The 19832-nt window shown below is 43.6% G+C and overlaps 1 protein-coding gene and 1 pseudogene across 1 annotated transcript in view; one reads left to right on the top strand and one right to left on the bottom strand.

Moving 5' to 3' along the window:
• LOC124722303 (plexin-B) overlaps nt 1-19832 on the bottom strand; it is a 968210-nt gene that overhangs the window by 59955 nt on the left and 888423 nt on the right. The gene's annotated exons all lie outside the window — the stretch shown is intronic.
• LOC124723799 lies at nt 3421-3537 on the top strand (annotated as a pseudogene).

The raw sequence follows: 19832 nt of genomic DNA, 5'->3' as shown, positions 1-19832 counted from the left end.
AGATTCAGCTCCCATAGCCGTATTCTAAATACAAGCCGGTAAGCCGTGGATACTAAGTACATTAAATGCATTCGCAATTGCGAATATGGAGACCCACCAGCTGTAGAATGGACGACTAAAATGAAAATTTGTGTCGGATCGGAACTCGAAGCCGCATTTCCCGCTTATCGCGAGCAGCCGCCTTACCATTTGGCTATCCGAACACGACTCACGGCCAGGCCCCAACTTCCATATGTCGTCAACCATGTATCTACAATCTGTGCCCTTATATCCATTATGTATATTCCCGTATGGGTAAGACATTTTACTTGAAAATCGCTTGCCCGATGCCGGCGGATAAATACGATATTGCAGGGCCTGTGTTACTCCGAATTAGGGTGCAATGCTCCTTTGGACAAGCATGCATGTCCAAAGCAACAGGCACTGCGGCGACTACAGCCGCTATGAAGTACTTAATGGATGTACGAGTACAGGTTGTACAGCATGGTTCACGACATATGGGAGTTTGGGTCTGGACCCGCGCCGTGCTCGGCTAGCCAAATTCTGGGTCACAGGGTCCCGAGTTCGATTCCCGGCCAGGTTTGGGATTTTCTCTGCCCAGGGGCTGGGTGTTTGTGTTGTCCTCATCATTAAAAAAATTGGTAGAGCAACCGCTCACGATAAGCGGGAAATCCGTGTTCGAGTCCCGGCCGGGCACGAATTTTCATTAATTTTTTTTAAACATTGTCAGTGATCTTTAAGATTAAAATTTAAAGATTAAAAACAGTCTTGACCGCAACTTTTTATTTTTATTGGAGTGACCGGTTTCGATTCTATTTAAGAACCATCTTCAAACTCTGAAAACCATATTACCAGATAGAGGGATCGTTATAATAGTAAGTATATATAACAAAATGTATATTTATTTATTAGCTCTACATTTTGTTATATATACTTACTATTATAGCGATCCCTCTGTCTGTTTTTTCAGAGTCTGAAGATGGTTCTTAAATAGAATCGAAACCGGTCACTCCAATAAAAATGAAAAGTCGCAATCAAGACTGTTTTTAATCTTAAAAAAGAAAAAAAACTAATTTTCACTGTCCTCATAGCATTCTAAAGTTCATGTTTGCCCATATTCGAAATTGTGAATACATTTAATGTGTTTAATAACGGCTGTAGACGGCGTAGTGCCTGTTCCTTTGGACATGCATGCGCGGAAGAAAACACAACAGCAAATTGTTGTATGTACAATTTTTGTGTAGAAAGAAATCGAAAATGCTCATTTTGAAAGCACAACATTTTCTTTCTCGCAGTCGGTTGTAACACAAAACTTCTACATTGTCGTTTAAATATACATATAGCTTATGTTCGTCTGGATGTTTATTTGAGTAACGTGTGAAGGTTTGAAATATATCGGCCAAGATCTTTTCGAAATTTTTGGTAACTCTTTTCTCCTGTATATATTACGTACATATGTATGTATGTATTGAACTGGGGACCTAGGAACGACGAAGAGGCTAAGTACCCGCCGGAGTATTCAGTGGTACACAACCCCACAACAGACTACAGCAGTCCACTCACATCACCGCCGCCCCACACCAAAGACAGGGTTATTGTGCGGTTCGGTCCCGAGTGAACCCCTCCGGGAACGTGGCATTCCAGACGAGTGTAACGCCAATGTTTGCGTGGTAGAGTAATTATAGTGAACGCGTACGTGGAGAGTGTTTGCGCAGCAATCGCCGACGTAGTGTAACTGAGGCGGAATAAGGGAAACCAGTCCGCATTCGCCGAGGCAAATGGAAAACCACCTTAAAAACCATCCACAGGCTGGCCAGCATACCGGACCTCGACACTAATGCGCCGGGCGGATTCGTTCCGGGGACCGGCACGCCTTCCCGTTCGGGAAGCGGTGCGTTAGACCGCACGGCTTATATATATATATATATATATATATATAAACCCTATGCTGCTTGGATTTTCAGTAGAGAATCGTGTAAAAATTCGAAATTCGAAGTAAAACGGTCAAGTACTTTTCGAAATTTTTGGTAACAATGTTAAAAAACGACTTATCTTTATATAGTAGCACAGATGACACAGTCGTGATTTCGGCGTTAACAACCGTCCATTACTTACGTGCACAGCACCATCACGCGCCATGTTGCATAAGATGAGATCTGCAATCAGTTTGTCAGTCTACACGAGGAGTCACCCTTCAATGTTAACATGCTCTGAGTCGCATAAGATCGAAAATACAGTAAAATATGTGGAAGATCCTCGTACAGCATAATTTGAGGGTGGACGCCTGTTAGTGAACATTAATATGTGATGTATCTACCCTTCGCCTGTATGATGACTTGAACTCTGCTGGGGAAACTTTCAGTGAGGTGTCTGAATGTCTGTTGAGGAATGACAGCCCAATCTTCCTCAAGAGGCGGAACCAGAGATGGTTGGACGCTGAGGTCTGGAAAGAACTCAGCGTTCTAGCTCATCCCACAGGTGTTCCATTGGGTTCAGGTCGGAACTCTGGGAATGTCAGTCCATTTCAGTAATGTTGTTGCCCACAACCCACTGCCTCACAGACGCTGGTTTATGACAGGCTGCACTGTCATGCTAACTCAAATCATTATCGTCTCCTAACCATTCCACTACTGTACGCAATATACAGCGCTGTAAAATGTTCTTATTCTTCCATATTCAGCATTTTATTAAGCACAATAAGAGAACCACACAATAACCACGAAAGACACCCCTACCTTAAGACCCATTCCCCCGTATTCCACAGTTGGAAGTAAACATGATGGCAAGTAACGTTCTCCATGTACACAGTGTATAGCGTGTGATTCAGCACTCCAAAAACATTCGTTTCCAGTCATCCACTGTCTAGCTGTGTCGCTGTTAAGCGTCGCTTAGCACTGGATTGGGAAATGTGTGGCTTATGAGGAGCTCCTCGAACAGTCTATCCTTTTTAAATCCGAGCGCACGGTTGGACTGCTGGTAGCAGTTTGGAGCTCACGGGTGATTGATTCCACTGATTTCATGCGATTTTTACCACCAACCTCAGCAATGCTCGACGGTCCCTGACCGTCATTATATGAGGTCTTCCTGGTCTTGGTTTAACTGTGGTAGTTTCTTCACATTCCCACTTCACAATCGCATCACCAACAGCCAAGGGTTGGAAAGTCCCCGATGGATTTGTTACTCACGTGACATCCAGTGACTAGTCCACGTTCGAAGTCACTGACCGACCCATTCTGCTGTTAACTGCTTCTCTACTGACAACACTGCATACCTAACCTCCTTTTATACTGGCGCGTCTACCGCTCGTGACATGTAGTGATCAGTACCACATTACATAAGGGCGTCCGCATCCTTCGATAATGTACAATACTGCATGCACATTCAATTTCATGTGGATTTATCCCAGCTTAGGCACATGTTGCCAACGGCCTTGCCGCAGTGATAACACCGGTTCCCGTCAGATCACCGAAGTTAAGCGCTGTTGGCTGGGCTAGCAATTGTATGGGTGACCATCCGGTCTGCCGAACGCTGTTGGCAAGTGGGGTGCACTCAACACTTGTGAGGCAAACTGAGGAGCTACTTGATTGAGAAGTAGCGGCTCTGGTCTCGTAAACTGACATACGGCGGGGAGAGTGGTGTGCTGACCACATGCCCCTCCATATCCGCATCTAGTGAGTGGGTTGGGGGTGACACGGCGGCCGGTCGGTACCGTTGGGCCGTCATGGCCTGTTCGGACGGAGTTTAGATAGGCATATGTTATACGGAATTTCAAGCCATTGGCAGTCGTCGATGTTTCCTTGGAGACCTTTTGTTTTAATCTTCTTCACAGAAGTTAGTCTACAGGTGTTAAGGATGTTAAGTCTGGTTAGCGACATGCCATTTTGTGTTTCCCGAACGACTGATCCAGCAATATCCCAATGATTTGCAATTAATGAAAGGGACATCCGTCATGTTGGTAGCACAAAGACTGCCTTACTTTGAGATGTAATCCAAGAACTGCAGCAGCATATCTGTTAGAAACCTTAAATACTTTTCAGAGTCGTGTTAATAAAACAGGGACCAATAATGGGACACACTGACAGCTCAAGATCATTGTTTACTCATCTCGCTCAACCAGTCGAGTGTACTGTCAAGATTGATTTGCCCATCGTTTGTAATTGATGATTCATTCGTAAACTAAATCTTACACGGAAACATTGCAACACTTTGCACTATTCGTAGACACCATTCGGAGAACTGTTGATGGAATGAAATGTGGAAAGTTTGAAATCCGTTGGAAGGTAATACTGGCAGAACACTTCTTTCACTGTGTCCACTCGCACATTCAAATTGTCTTGTAGTAACATGTGGGTTGAGCGTTACTGCCTCTATAATAATAACGCGGTGGCAAATGTGGAAGCAAACACGTGAACTGTTCCTTGTTTTCATTGCCCAGCTTTATTTTCAGTTTTTTATCTAATTCTGCAATTTATTTAATCATATCTTTCGCAATATGACAAAGATCGACAGCTTCGTCTGAAATGTGCACAAGAACAGAGTAAATCAGACTAATTTGATTCTACTCTTCCAAACAACACGTGGGTTTGTTTTGGGGCTAATTCTAAAGTGCGCCTTAAACTACAGTGGTTTAGTAGCAACACATACGAGCAGACCAATTGCAGAAGGGTTATCCTGTACGACGATTTAAACTAGTTAGAAGCGATTGGAGAGAGCAGGGAAAAAAATCACCGAGGCACACGCGAATGCGTGACAGACGGGAGGAGAAGTTCGTTGCGAGGAGAGAGACAAATTTCGTGCTGTCAGCGCCATCTTGTTCGCCCCGGCGCTCGACAAGTCGCCACGTTGGCGTGACGGCATCGACGCCGCCACTTGGATTTCTCGCAGTGACACGGCAAGTAATGGGCAGAAATTCGATATTCGTGTCGCTGGGTCACACTGAATGTTTCACTTAGTGCCGAACCGCTCACGCCGTGTGTTTTCACCCAGAGGGCAGATGGAGGACCAATGCACGAACTCAGCCAACCAGCACTGTACACAACTATTCTTCGTACTGTTTGAAACCACCGTGAAGAATATGCCTCGCGTGTTTTTTACTGTCACTACTTTGTACACTACTCTCAAAATTATATTCATTTTCAAAAGAAGAAAGAAAAGAATGCAAAATTTGCAATGGTTTAAAAATTTGTTCACAAGCAGAACACTAGAAGCAGTTTTTATTGGACTTAAACAGTTTTTTATTGTAAGAGAATAAATCTTCAACTACGTGACAAATACGATGACATAGGACGATGAGACCAACAAGCGTTGAGGTACAACAACGTATGATGGACTTATGACAACAATCATAACATAGATGTCACTTCAAGCTTCAGTGGCTGCCTACCTGGTCCGAGACATGTCTGATAGGCGAAAAATAACGAATCTCCACAGGCCGACACAGGATGTTTACTATATAGAGGACACGATCCTCAGTGGAAATTCTGTATGGGATGCGTGGATGGCGCGATTGGTAGCTCACTGCCCAGCAAAGGCAGGAATCCGAGTTCACTCGCAGCTCGGGGCATCTTTTAAGCTTTTCAGTAACATTCATAGTGAATACGCTCGAGAGACAAAGGTGCTGGACGATGGAGCGCATTATCCTCCCCACATTTATGTCTCACTAAAGCTTACCTGACAAGAAAAGAGCATGCCTTTGTAGAATTCGTAAGTAATGGGCAGAAACAGACGCAATGGATGCATTAGACGAGACAAGAATCATTAACAAATGTCTGGACAATGTGATAGTACAAAATGAACCTTTGAATTGCGCGACACCCAAGATACTTCGTATTCGAATTGAGTGGCTGTCAGTGTCTGCATGAAAGAAAATACGAGCTTACGGAATATGAGACCCACTTTGGGACAGGATTCAGAACTTCCACCGAACGGAGTAGCCGCTAGGTCTTAGGCGAATTGTCACGGTCCGCGTGGCTCCCCCCGTCGGAGGTTCGAGTCCTCCTTCGGGCATGGGGGTGTGTGTCGTCCTTAGCGTAAGTTAGATTATGTGGTGTGTAAGCTTAGGGACCGATGACCTCAGCATTTTGGTCCCGTAAAACCTCACCACAAAATTCAAATTCAATTCAGAACTTCCTACCAGACAGAACTGAACATGTCCTTCTTAAGGGGGCTAAACCGTCAGATGTATGAGTAATTTCAGAAACACCCCAAGAAAGTGTGATATAATTTACGGTTATTACTGATTCCTGTGATTTATTGGCAATAAAGTAATCGAACAACGAACAGTAGTTGGTTCCTCCACCTATTTATGCGCAGTAGGTTACATTTATTTACGTTGAGGATCAACTGATACTTCTTTCACAACGCCTCGATCATCTACGAGTTTATTACACTTTTCTGCCGTTGCAACTGTTCTATAAACAACAATATCATTCTCCTACACCCTCACTGAACCTATTCACTAGATAATATACAAGAATAGGAAACTCCATGAGACTACCCCAGGATGATGCTGTTGTTTATAGGGATGTTGCAACGGCACGGACCTTCCTATTTTATTCACCAAACCATATATAAAAATTGGAAGCTACGTGAAGTTCGCGGATGATGCTGTTGCACGTGGAAAAGTTGTAGAACGACTGGAAAAACCGACATAAGGCAGCAAAGTTAATGGCTCTTTCTCTAAATATGGGATGTATGAAAAAATTATGAATAATCTGTACATTGAACATGCAATAATGGAAACAAAGGAAAATTTGGAATGGGTATTAAAGTTCAGGGAGAATAAATAAAAACTTTGAGGGTTGCCGATGGCAATGTAATTGTGTCAGATTCAGAAAAGGACTTGCATGAGCTGTTGAACGAAATTGACAGTATCTTGAAAAGAATTATAAGATAAACACCAACAAAAACAAAACAAGTGTAATGGAATGTAGTTCAATTAAATCAGGCGAAGGCGGGGGAATTAGTTTAGGAAACGAGACACTAAAAGTAATGGACGAGTTCCGATATTTGAGCAGCAAAACAACTAATGATGGCTGAAGTATAGAACATGTAAAACGCAAACTGCACAATAAAAAGAAAAACGTTTCTTAAAAAGAGAAATTTGTTAATAGCGAAAATAAATTTGTTAGGAATTCTTTTCAGCAGGTATTTGTCTGGAGTGTGGCCTTCTACGAAAGTGAAACGTGGACGACAGGCAGTTCAGACAAGAAATGCATATAAGATTTTAGAATGTGATTCTTCATAAGAATGCCGAAGATTAGGCGGGTAGATCGAATAACTAACAAGATCGTACTGAATGTAGTTGGGGGGAAAAGGATATTTATGGCGTAACTTGACTAAAAGAAGGAATCGATTGATAGGAAACATCATTAGGCATCAAAGATTAGTCAATGCGGTGTGACCGTGTGGTTCTAGGCACTTCAGTTTGGAACCGCGTGACCGCTACGGTCGCAGGTTCGAATCCTGCCTCGGGCATGGATGTGTGTGATGTCCTTAGGTTAGTTAGGTTTAAGTAGTTCTAAGTTCTGGGGGACTGATGACCACAGATGTTTAAATCCCATAGTGCTCAGAGACATTTGAACCATTTTAGTAAAAATTGTACAGGGAAACCTTGGCATAAATATAACAGGCACGTTCAAATGGATATTGGATGCAACAGTTATTCAAAGATCAAGATGTTTGAACAGGACAGACTGGTGTGGAGAGCTGCATCAAACCTGTGTCGAGACTGAAGGTAGCAACAACAACAAAACCAATGAGTTTTTTTTTTTTTAAGAATATTCACAATGGAAAACCATGCACCGACTGATATTAAGAGCATAGCCGGAATTCTGTGGGATTAAATCTTACGATTATCTGAAGGCTGTCCACAATCGCGAAAATGCGAGGAGTGCCCTTACCGACTGAACTATGAAAAGGGCGTCTAATGGCCCTTCACAAAGCTCGCTCTCACTTGTCAAGCTTCTCTTGAGTTTGGCGGGGAGGCGGTTCCTACTTATCTCAACCGGTAAAAGCATTGTCCGCGAGGGAAAAGAGCCCCTGTTCAAGTCCCGCTTCCGTCGACAGTAGAGCTTGCCACAACATTTCTAGTTTACAAAACATTAACTGATTGATCTGGAGTTTCAACATGTAGTGAAAGTCAGCGACCTGTTATCTGACTTTACTTTTTCGTGTCCTTGCAACTTTTCAGTCATGGTCTCTGATCCTTGTCATCTGTTCTAAGATTTTTGGTCCAGTATTGGGCGACGTCAATAGCTGCACTGTTTCCTAGCCTTAGATCTTCGAGGGTGCACTTATAAGGACAACAGAATTTGCATGGCACACCCTGCATCTCAGCACAATCGAATAAAATGTGGCTGTCGTTTTATAACCTCCACCTTGATAGATTTGTCTTTAATGGTGCAACACCTATTCGTAGTCTGTTATAGGTCCTCCAAGTTTCGCACTCCAGTAGGTACCATTCTAATTTAAATGGAAACTTGCTCTCTGCAAGGTACATTACATGCACTGCCTGAAAAAAAAAGGGCACTCAGAAGCCTTGGTCGGATGTCACTGTAACTTCTTACACGCACACACCATCGATGGATACGTAAATGATTAGGGTTGCAATTCTCTGCGACAGGTAGAACGACTAGCAGAGTGAATCTGCGTTGTTCATGTTGTGTTATCTCCAGGCCTGGTAGGATATATAGTGGGCACGAACAGATTCAGAAGTAGATAGATGTCTGTGAAGGACTTGGAGATGCCACGTACTCGTGTGAGAAATCGTTGTCAGTGTCTATGAAAGTTGTGGATCTCCATTTGGCCGGCTTGTCGAATCGAGCAATATCCACCATTTGTGGGGCATTAGGATGTGACAGTGGTCCGATGTTGGACTGCATAGGGATGCGAGGGCAGGCATACTATTCGTATTGAAATTCCGGTCGACGATGTCTGAGCATTAGAATGGAGGAGCGTCGTATTGTGCACGAAGCACATCATAACCCTATCACATGTGCGCCTACTATCCGAGGACAAGTGATGGACTCTGTACAACATCATGTCGTTTAGCACCACTGGTCAGAGACTAGTGGCAGCAGGGCAAAGGAATTACCGTCCCACTCTTAGGATGCCGTTAACACCAAAGGAAATACTCTTGCGTTTGGAGTGGTGGCTTGACTGGGAAGCACAGGTTGCTGATGAATGGTGTCGCACTGTGTTCAGTGATGAATTGCAGTTCTCACTGCCTCGAATGACCATCGTCGGCGAGTACGGCAGCGACTGGGGAGAGGTCCCGTTTTTACAATGTTTTATGGAGGCACAGTGGTATTACTGTTGGCGTCATGATGTGGAGAGACATCGGCTATGGCTTCAGGACATGGCTGGTAGTGTTTGAGGGAACTGGTGGCACAACGGTATGTCACGAACATCCTGCATATTCATGTATTACTTCTCGATGTAACACTATCGGTGCCATTTTTCAACATGCCAATGCTGGTCCGCGTATGGCACGTGTCTTTATAAACGGTTTGCATGATGTTCAGGTACTCCTGTGGCCAACAAGATCCCCATTTCGATTTCTGATAGAACATGTGTTTTACCAGCTCGGATGTCAACTTCATCGCAGTGCCAGTATGTAGGATATCAATAACCAGTTACGAGAGATATGAGTTAGCTTGCCTCAGGACAGGCTACAATGGCTTTATGACATCCCTCCAAACCGAATCATGCATGCGGCCAGGCCAGAGAAGGTGCAACATCATACTGATAATTGAGCTCACACCGTCAAGTTCTTTGTAAACTGGACTCGATTTTGTAATCACTGCAATAACAAAAATGGTTCAAATGGCTCTGAGCACCATAGGACTTAACATCTGAGGTCATCAGTACCCTAGAAGTTATAACTACTTAAACCTAACTAACCTAAGGACATCACATACACCCATGGCCGAGGCAGGATTGGAACCTGCGACCGTAGCGGTCGCGCGGTTCCAGACTGTAGCCCCTAGAACTGCTCGGCCACCCCGGCCGGCGGTCATTTTGGATCGCAACCGTGTTATGTGGTTACGATCTTAACTGACCAAAGCTATTAGCAAAAATAGCGGAGTCTACGCTTACTTACGATAGTATATGGAAGCATAGGGAAGTTTTACAGCTCTATTGAGATGTCTTTAACCTATAAAAACTACTGCACCCAAACCATCCAAACTGCTACGAGAGCAGCAACGAGGAACAGCACAGAAAGCAACTTTGTTGCATTAAGTGGTAATTAAACCCTACTGTCCTTCGAAGAACAACTGGTAAGACCCCTTTCTTTTCCACTGCAGAGTACGCCTGCCCAGTCTGGACTAGATCTGCCCATTTGGAAGAAGTGGATGTCGTCCTGAATGAGAGATGCGGTTTTGCAAGTGACCGTATAACAGAGGTCTGCAAAGAGGGCGTTTTGATTGCTCATACACTCTCGAGCTTACCGCGCGCGGGCATGCTCGAAGCAGACAGGCTGTGGTCGAACGAGGCGCCGTGGTGAGGGCAGAGTGCTGTTGTCGCCAACGTTTCAGTATGTGTGTCTGCACGGCGGTGTCACTTGTGACATATTCCCACCAGATGATGAGACTACACTCAGATGCCGTAGGTGTATATTCCTGGGCGGTAGTGTCTAATCGCGACATCATTGTGATCCGTAAGAGAATATTTACAGATATCACAAAAACAAAGCCACATCATAATTTCCTTCAAGCTTATCGGATATTTCATCACATATTTGACGTACAGTGTTTAACGTATCATCTCTATGAGAACCAGACTGCATTTACAATAATCGGAAAGACTACCACAGAAATATCACTATTCTAAGCAACGTCCGAATTTAGACTTTCTCATCTATGAGACGGTGACAGCACTGTCAGCTCTCGCAGTTTCTACATTTAATAGACGATAATACGACAGTTGTATGGGAACTGACATTTTGCAATTAAGTACGATTTTAATTTGCTGGACACGCAGCGGGTGTTAGACAAGAAAATACGGTCTACAGTAACTTAAACGTACCTCTTTATCTACGGGTCCTGTATTACAACGATTTTTCAGTCTGTGCGCCCATAGCAAATGCGTTGTTCGATACTTCTCGCCTTCCAGCACTCCGATTGCTACTTTGAATGGCTCTAAAAAGTTACGGACTCTTTTGTACTCTTGCTGTCGTAGCCAGTAAGTTTTTCAGAGACTCTCACCAGAAGCATTTCCGTGATTTTGTCGTACAGTCTAACTACACAGTGTAGCATTCTAATTATACTGTTACATCGATTCTTGCTTCAGGCTTGTCTGTATCGAATTCACCTCATCAGTTTTCTTCATAAGCCGTGGGGTAAAACACTGCAACTTCATTTATCAAACAACTGCAGCCGCGCGGGATAGCCGTGCGGTCTAAAGGGCGCCTTGCCGCGGTTCGCGGGGCTCACCCCGTCGGAGGTTCGAGTCTTCTCTTTGGCATGGGTGTGTGTGTTGTCCTTAGCATAAGTTAGTTTAAGTTAGATTAAGTAGTAGTGTGTAAGCCTAGGGACCGATGACCTCAGCAGTTTGGTCCGATAGAACTTACCACAAATTTCCAATTTTTCCAATCGTCATCGAAAACGCGTTCCAAGACTGTTGTAAGTAGGCTGTTTAGGTTTTTATGTTGGTAACGGCAAGCAGCGCTCTGTATGAAAATCACTGACTGTGCTGTGTGCAGTCTGTGGCTGGTTGGACTCATTGTTGGAATATTCACTTGTGTAGTGTTGGGCAGTTGGATGTGAACAGCGCGTAGCGTTATGCAGTTGGAGGTGAGCCGCCAGCAGTGGTGGATGTGGAGAGAGAAATGCCAGAGTTTTGAGAACGGACGATCTGGACGTGTGTCCGCCAGAAAAACGAAATTTGTAAAGATGGATGTCATGAATTGATATACTGACTTTTGAACATTATTAATGTAAATACATTGTTTGTTCTCTATCAAAATCTTTCATTTGCTAACTATGCCTATCCGTAGTTGGTGCCTTCAGTAGTTATATCTTTTATTTAGCTGGCAGTATTGGCGCTCGCTGTATTGCAGTAGTTCGAGTAACGAAGATTTTTGTGAGGTAAGTGATTCATGAAAGGTATAGGTTATTGTCAGTCAGAGCCACTTTTTGTAGGGATTATTGAAAGTCAGATTGCCGTTGCGCTAAAAAAAATTGTGTGTCAGTTTAGTGATGATCAGAATAAGTAAAGAGAGAAATGTCTGAGTACGTTCAGTTTTTCAAAAATGGCTCTGAGCACTATGCGACTTAACTTCTGAGGTCATCAGTCGCCTAGAACTTAGAACTAATTAAACCTAACTAACCTAAGGACATCACACATATCCATGCCCAAGGCAGGATTCGAACCTGCGACCGTAGCGGTCTCGCGGTTCCAGACTGCAGCGCCTAGAACCGCACGGTCACTTCGGCCGGCTACTACCGTCTCAGTCAGAGACAAATGAGCTCTTAAAATACTGGGGATTTAATCCTAGCAATTTGAATAATGTTGCCTCGCTGTAGTTGCTGATAAGACCCCCGGGCATTTTTTGTTGTCATAAAAGTGAGTTGTCACCAATACCTTATTTCAAAGCGCCTAATTTTGATAAACGAAGCGTGCAGTAGTATATAGACAACATTTTCCTGCATCGTTCCATGTATCCACTGTGATTACAAATGCATTGCCGCCTATGGCCTGGATAATGTTGAGCATTATACTCGCCCATATTCACCAGCTTATTTTTCTGTCTTTTGTGCTACTGTCGTAGAACATGAAAAATGTTGGAGACGTTTACGTGTCGCAATTCTGAGCCGACGTTAAGAAGCTCCTGATATAAAACCCGAACTCCTACATCTAATATTAATACAAATGGACCAAGCTCTCTGACAAAGATTTCTGCTTGGTTGGTTTGGGGAAGGAGACCAGACAGCGTGGTCATCGGTCTCATCGGATTAGGGAAGGATTGGGAAGGAAGTCGGCCGTGCCCTTTCAGAGGAACAATCCCGGCATTTGCCTGGAGTGATTTAGGGAAATCACGGAAAACCTAAATCAGGATGGCCGGACGCGGGATTGAACCGTCGTCCTCCCGAATGCGAGTCCAGTGTCTAACCACTGCGCCACCCCTCTCGGTAAAGATTTCTGCACAGCTTTTTACATTTCGTAGCTTTCGATGTAACTGGTAACGCTTTGTCATGTTCTACAGACATGTGCCACCGTCTTTCACACTCTGGATAGATTCTTTCGAATCGAGATTGGTTTTCACACTCTCCATCTTGCGCTCACGTATCATGATCCTACAGGGGGCGACTGAGTGGCGCTCGGTTAACTAGTGTAGAGGGTCAGACAATTCGAGAGTCGGCTACCCGAACGAGCGAGAATTAAGTCGAGAGCAGTCGTTCACTGCGGCCAAAGCGGTTGTGTTGACATTTGCCGGACGTAACGCGGAACTACATGCACCGAGCAATTCGAGCGAGCGTAAAAGTCAGATGCAGTCCTCAGTTGCGCTCTACCAAGAATACACGGTTCAGTAGTTTAGGTACAGCACATAAATGACGTAGTAGATGGTCAGATTACCGGTAGTATTGGTAGCATTTATAGGGAAAGAAACGTAAATGAACTTGTGAGAGAGAAACCGGGAGCCGACGACTTCCCTTCGTTCATTTTTTTTTTTTCACATAATCAGAACCACACGTAATTAAGCGGTAGTCCACTGTGTATTTTATATCATTACAAAATATAAACTGCATTTAATAAGTAATGAAAATTTGTTGACTACGTAACTTTATGTAACGAAAGTAATTACTCCTGATTCGAGTACAGTTTACATTCACAAACACAAAAATCTGTTTAATTATCGTTGTTATTTTGTAGTCAGTAGATCGTTCATCTTGATCAAATGTAATAGTTTCTTGTTATAAATGATAAGTGCGAAAGTTGTTTAGCAATAACAGAAACATTTTATATAAGCTCGAGGGAGTATTGAAGCAATGTTTCATATGTTTCTGTTTTTCGTTTTCTTTAAATTGCGTTTTCTAGCGCTATATGATAAATCTGTGTTCTTAAAAATTGTAGCTTGCCTCTGTTTCAAGTTACAAATCAACGTGAAACAGAGGGATGTTGTAGTAAAGATTTTTAAAAAAAATGCAAGGTTATCAGATAGTGCTAGGGAATGCAACTTCCTGAAAAAAACGTAAATTAAAAAAATATATCAAAATCGCTTCAGTACTCCTACTTCCTCTGTCACATTTATTTATGTGTCTTCCCCAACCAATGCTACCAATACTACTATTCTAGTTCTACTGTGCCAAAATTACCGAACCGGTGTTCTGGTAGAGCGCAACTCTACCTGTTAAGAATACTCTACATATTTAGGAGTATCAGTGTGTTCTATTTGCAGGCCCTCCTAACATTGTCTTGTCTGTCTAGGGAAATGCACACACTTGTGTTTTAAGGAATTTGATTTGAACGCGTTGACATGAGGAGGCAACCACTGATGCTAGGTGGGAAGGAAGCAGTGTTGCCAGTTCGAGCAGTCAGCTGCTTCAATGGTCGGCCGGGATGGCGGCCACAGCGTGGATGCTGCAGGCGTGCTCGATCCCTGGGGAGAGGGCGCGCCACTACTTTATCTTGCCTCTGGGGAGGGCTGGCGGGGTGGCAGAATTCACGCGTGTCCTCCCCGGCTTCGGTCCTCACGGCTTCCATTAATCAAACAGGCGAGCGTTACGAAGGCCAGCTCGTGGAGGATTCGCGTCATTGCTCCCCTGTTCCATTTGGAACAGAGCTAACTGCTCCCGCTCTAATGACGCAGATTCGGTGAAATGTAAATTTCTGGAGTCGCAGGTGCCGCTTCTTGGTTTCCAGGCCAGCGGTCATTTACTTACACACCGATGAAGCGAAGTGCGGCTGTTTGCTTATTATGCTGTGGCGTACGTGAAGGTGTCGTGGTTGAATGACTGCAAGAGGATACAAGATGACTTAGACAAAATTTCTAGTTGGTGTGATGAATGGCAGCTAGCTCTAAATGTAGAAAAATGTAAGTTAATGGAGGTGACTAGCATCCCGTAATGTTCGAATTCAACGTTAGTAGTGTTCGGCTTGACAGAAGTAGGTTAGTTAAACATCTAGGCTTTACGTTGCAAAGCGATATGAAACAGAGCGAGCACTTAAGGGGAGGTTTACTATCTTTGGTTTAAAAAATCGATATTTTTTTAAAATTTCATTTTTGGATCCATAAAAGTGTTTAGAATCCACCCCTAAAACGGTTTTTCCGAATACGGAACGGAAATGTTTGTTATTCGTGGTTGAACAAAAAAATGCACCTGCCTGAAATCGGCCTTTTTCACGCATCAGTTTTTTTTCGGGAATTTCGAATTTGTAGCCGCGAAAAATTATTCTATGTGTTTGCCCGTGACTAAAACTGATAAAGTGATCAAGGAGCTTACGACGTACTACGGCTTGGCCATCCGACGGCATTCCAATTCGGGCAACGTATTTCCACAAGTGTTAAACGGATGACCACCCACAACACCAAAATTGTCCGGCTGGGGAAACTAGTTGGTGCAAGTGGTGCATTGCAGAGGCTACCGGACATCTGGACGAATATCAACACGACCAGCCGCTCTCCAAAGAAGTTCAAAAAGTGATTCATCCGATCTACGAGGCCCTTCCAGAGGACGAGTTATTGTACCGGTGCTTGGGAGGAAACACACAACATTCAAATGAAAGTTTGATCGCGTGTGTTTGGAAGTTAGCCCCCCAGCATTTGCATTCTGGTGCGAAGAATGTGGAGACTGCGACTTTCCTGGCAGTGAGCAGCTTCAACGAAGGGTATTCAGCAGTTCTGAAGACCATGACAACAATGGACGTCGCCCTGGGACTCTATTCGACGCAGTTCGCCAAGCATTCGGACGACCACCGGATTCAAGCGCCCGAAAACCGCTTGTCACCGGCCGTACGAGCGGCTCTGGAGCGGCGCAGGATGGCCCAGATCGGACAGAACGCTCTCTACGAGGAAGAGGAAGGACTACTTTTATGGACCCGGAATAACAGATTGAATGTAAGTTGCATAATATTGCATTTATGTGTAGTCGGAACTTCAAATGCGTTTTTCTCGAAATGACTTTTTTTTATCGCGCAGTATGGTAACTTCAAATCTACTGAACCAGTTGGCACGATTCTTTGTTTCCAACGAAGCTAACTAAATTGTCTAGAAGTTGTACCACTTTTATTCCGATCCATCAACTATAAATATTTTTACTTGGCCGACGAAGTCGAAACATCGATGAAAAAACCCCTATTTTTTTCAAATGGCTGCCATTTTGTTTCCTATGGTCCAAATAACTTAAGCAAGGTACAACTCCTACTTCGCTAACGTCAACTCAATTTTGATTTCAGACGAGCCGGCTGACCTGTGACATACCGCGCGTGGAGGTCTATATCGAAATTTTGTTTCGTTCCGACGGCACTTCCGCCTTTGCTCTTCGACATTTCCGATCGAAAAAATTCCAGTTTGTAAAGGAAATATCAATAAACATTTTGGTCAAATTTGACATTGATATCAATAAAAAAGTTCTCAAAGAACATGCTTTTTTCGGGCCAAAGATATTAAACCTCCCCTTAAGATCGGTAGTAAGGAAAGCGAGTGGTCGACTTCGGTTTATTGGGACACTTGTAGGAAAGTATAGCTCATCTATGAAGGAAACCGCGTGTAGAACACCAATGCGGACCATTCTTGAGTATTTGGGATTCCTACCACGTCGGATTCAAGGAAGACATCGAAGCGTGCTGCTAGATTTCTTACCGGTAGATTCGATGAACACCCAAATATCACGGAAATTATCCGTGAACTCAAGTCAGAATCCCTGGGGGTAAGACGACATTCCTTCTGCGTAACACTACTGAGAAAATTTAGAGAATCAGCATTTGTGCCTGACTGCAGAACGATTCTGCTGGCCCAAGGTACATTTCGCGTAAAACTGCAAAGACAAGATAAGAGAAATTAGGGCTTTATGGAAGAATATAGACAGTCGTTTTTTCCACGTTCGATTTGCGAGTGGAACGAGAAAGGGAATGACTAATATTGGTACAAGGTACTCTGGACCGCATACCGTATGGTGGCGTGTGGAATGTTTATGTAGATGTAGACATACGAAATGATGAGTGCTGTCGACAAGAGATGTCAAACTGATTCCATGTTTCTATTTGGTATGATGAACGGCAGCTAGCCTTAAATGTAGACAAATGTTATTTAATGCAGATGAGTATAAAAACAATCCCATCATGTTCGAAAAGAGTATTAACAGTGTACTACGTCATGCAGTCACTTCGATTGCAAAGCGATATGAAATGAAACTAGCACGTAAGGACTGTAGTAGGCAAGACGAATTGTAGACTTCGGTTTATTGGGAGAATATTAGAAACCGGTGTAGAACATTAGTACGACAAACTCTTGAGTACTGGTCGAGTGTTTGGAAGCCCCACCAGGTCGGATAAAGGAAGACGTCGAACCAATCCGTGTAAGAAAATCTCCTGCTCCATGGCTGACAGCTGAATTGCGTCAAATGATGACTAATAGGGATGTTGCCCACAGGCGTTTCAAGGCAGATCCGAAACCCGAGCGTTTCAAAGAATATAGAAAGCTACGGAACAGAGTGAAACAATGCATTCGCAATGCTAAAATCAGGCACGCTCGCTCCCTTGTATGCAGCGATCTGACGCCCACGACTCTATGGAAGAATCTCCGTAGCTTGGGGGTCGGAAAGGCAAAATCGGAAACTACTTTTCATGTGTCAGCTAACGAATTCTTCTCTGCACCTCTGAATACCAGCACAGCTGATAATTACCGTCCACAAGAATCCCCAAACAGGATAGCTAACAACGATACCTTCCATCTAAAACATGTAACAAGAAATACGGCAAGAAAAGCAATAATAAGAATCTCTTCTGATGCAATAGGCAACGACAGTATCGGTATAACCATGATTAAGAATGTTGCCGATATCTTAGTACCTGTCTTAACTGACATATTTAATTTTTCCCTCGTGAACGGAATATATCCCACTGCATGGAAAAGAAGCCTAATTCGACCCATCCCTAAGCTCGAAAACCCGCAACTGCCTAGTGATTACCGACCAATTAGCATACTGCCTGCTGTTTCCAAAGCACTTGAATATATTGTTCATGACCAAATCACTGAACACTTGCATGAATTCAGCCTATATGACAACTTTCAATCCGGTTTCCGTAAACATCACAGCACAAACACTGCTCTAATTAAAGTAACTGATGACCTGAAATATGCCATCGACAATCGAAAGGCACATGTTTCCCCGGGAGTGCCACAAGGATCAGTTTTAGGACCACTTTTGTTTTCTTTATATGTCAACGATATTTCGTCGGTTCTGTCATCCTGTAAATATCATTTCTATGCCGACGACCTCCAGCTCTACCTAAGCGTCAGACCTGAAGATGTAAACACTGCAATCGCTCAGATGAATGATGACCTGTCTTCAGTAGTGACATGGGCGAAAAACCTGGGGCTTAAACTAAATGAAAAAAAGACGCAAGTAATCTTAATAGCCCATCAGAAATTAATAAGTTCAGATTTCCGCGAACGGCTACCTCCTATTCTGCTCGACGGTAATCCAATACCATATCAGAAAACAGTGAAGAACTTGGGTGTAACTTTGGATGAGCATCTCAACTGGGCGGAGAATACAGTCGCAGTGCGCCGAAAGACGTCTGCTTGTCTCTATGCTCTCAAAAAGTTCCGGAACATATTTCCACAGGACTTGAAACGCCAGCTCGTGCAAGCACTCGTTCTACCGAACCTCCACTATTGTGATGTGATTCAACAAGGCATGAGTAGTGAAAACAAAAGACGGCTAGAGCTAACCATGAATGCCTGTGTGCGTTACACCTGCAACATTCGCCGATATGATCATGTTAGTGCTTCATACTCCGAGCTAGGGTGGCTGCGGCCGGACAAATTGCGTGACTACCACACTCTATGTCAACTCCACCGACTCCTCGTCGCGCAAGCACCCCAGTACCTTGCTTCAGAGATTAAAAACCTGTCATGTCATCATAATCGAAACACGAGGTCACTCTTATTTGGTATCCTAACTGTGCCCACTCACAAAACAAAAACTTTTGCAAACTCCTTCTCAGTTGCCGCTGTCCGCCTCTGGAACAAACTGCCCCTTACCTTGCGCAAAATTCGATCTCCTGCTGCTTTTAAGAAGAAGTTGAAGCATTTCCTACTATCATCTTCACAAAGTTCTCCACAAAATTAATGTACAAGGACAATCCCCTCATCTGTCAAATAGCAAAGCTAGCGTCTGAGATGCCTTCCTCTTCATCTATCTCTATTAGCCACGCAATCTTCTTTTCCTTTATATTTCCTTAATTATGTTTCATCATGTCTCTATTCTTCTCCTCCCTTCACCATGACCTTCACCATGAGTCTCCCTCATACTCCCTGCTGCCAGCACTCCTATCTAAAATCTGTCTCTTCAATAATGTCTAATTGTAACAGTACTTGTGACCTAAGAATATGAACTCTATATGTATGTATTTTTCCAGGTGTACCTTTCAAATTGTTTATTTCACTTTTTGTACTAGATGTAGTTTAACATGCCTACTAAAACATATGAATGTAAAATAAGTAGAATGCCTGGTTAGATGTAAGAGGGCCTGATGGCCCTAATCTTGCCAGGTTAAATAAATAAATAAATAAAAAAAAAATTCGGAGGCGGGCTGTTAGATTTGTTACCAGTGGGCTCGATCAACACGTAAGCACCACGCAGATGCTTCGGGAACTCAAATGG

Source organism: Schistocerca piceifrons, chromosome X, assembly GCF_021461385.2.
Source record: "Schistocerca piceifrons isolate TAMUIC-IGC-003096 chromosome X, iqSchPice1.1, whole genome shotgun sequence".
In the NCBI taxonomy this organism is placed as follows: Eukaryota; Metazoa; Arthropoda; class Insecta; order Orthoptera; family Acrididae; genus Schistocerca; species Schistocerca piceifrons.
Note: the sequence above shows the minus strand (reverse complement) of the source record. Positions and strands in the feature narration are given on the sequence as shown.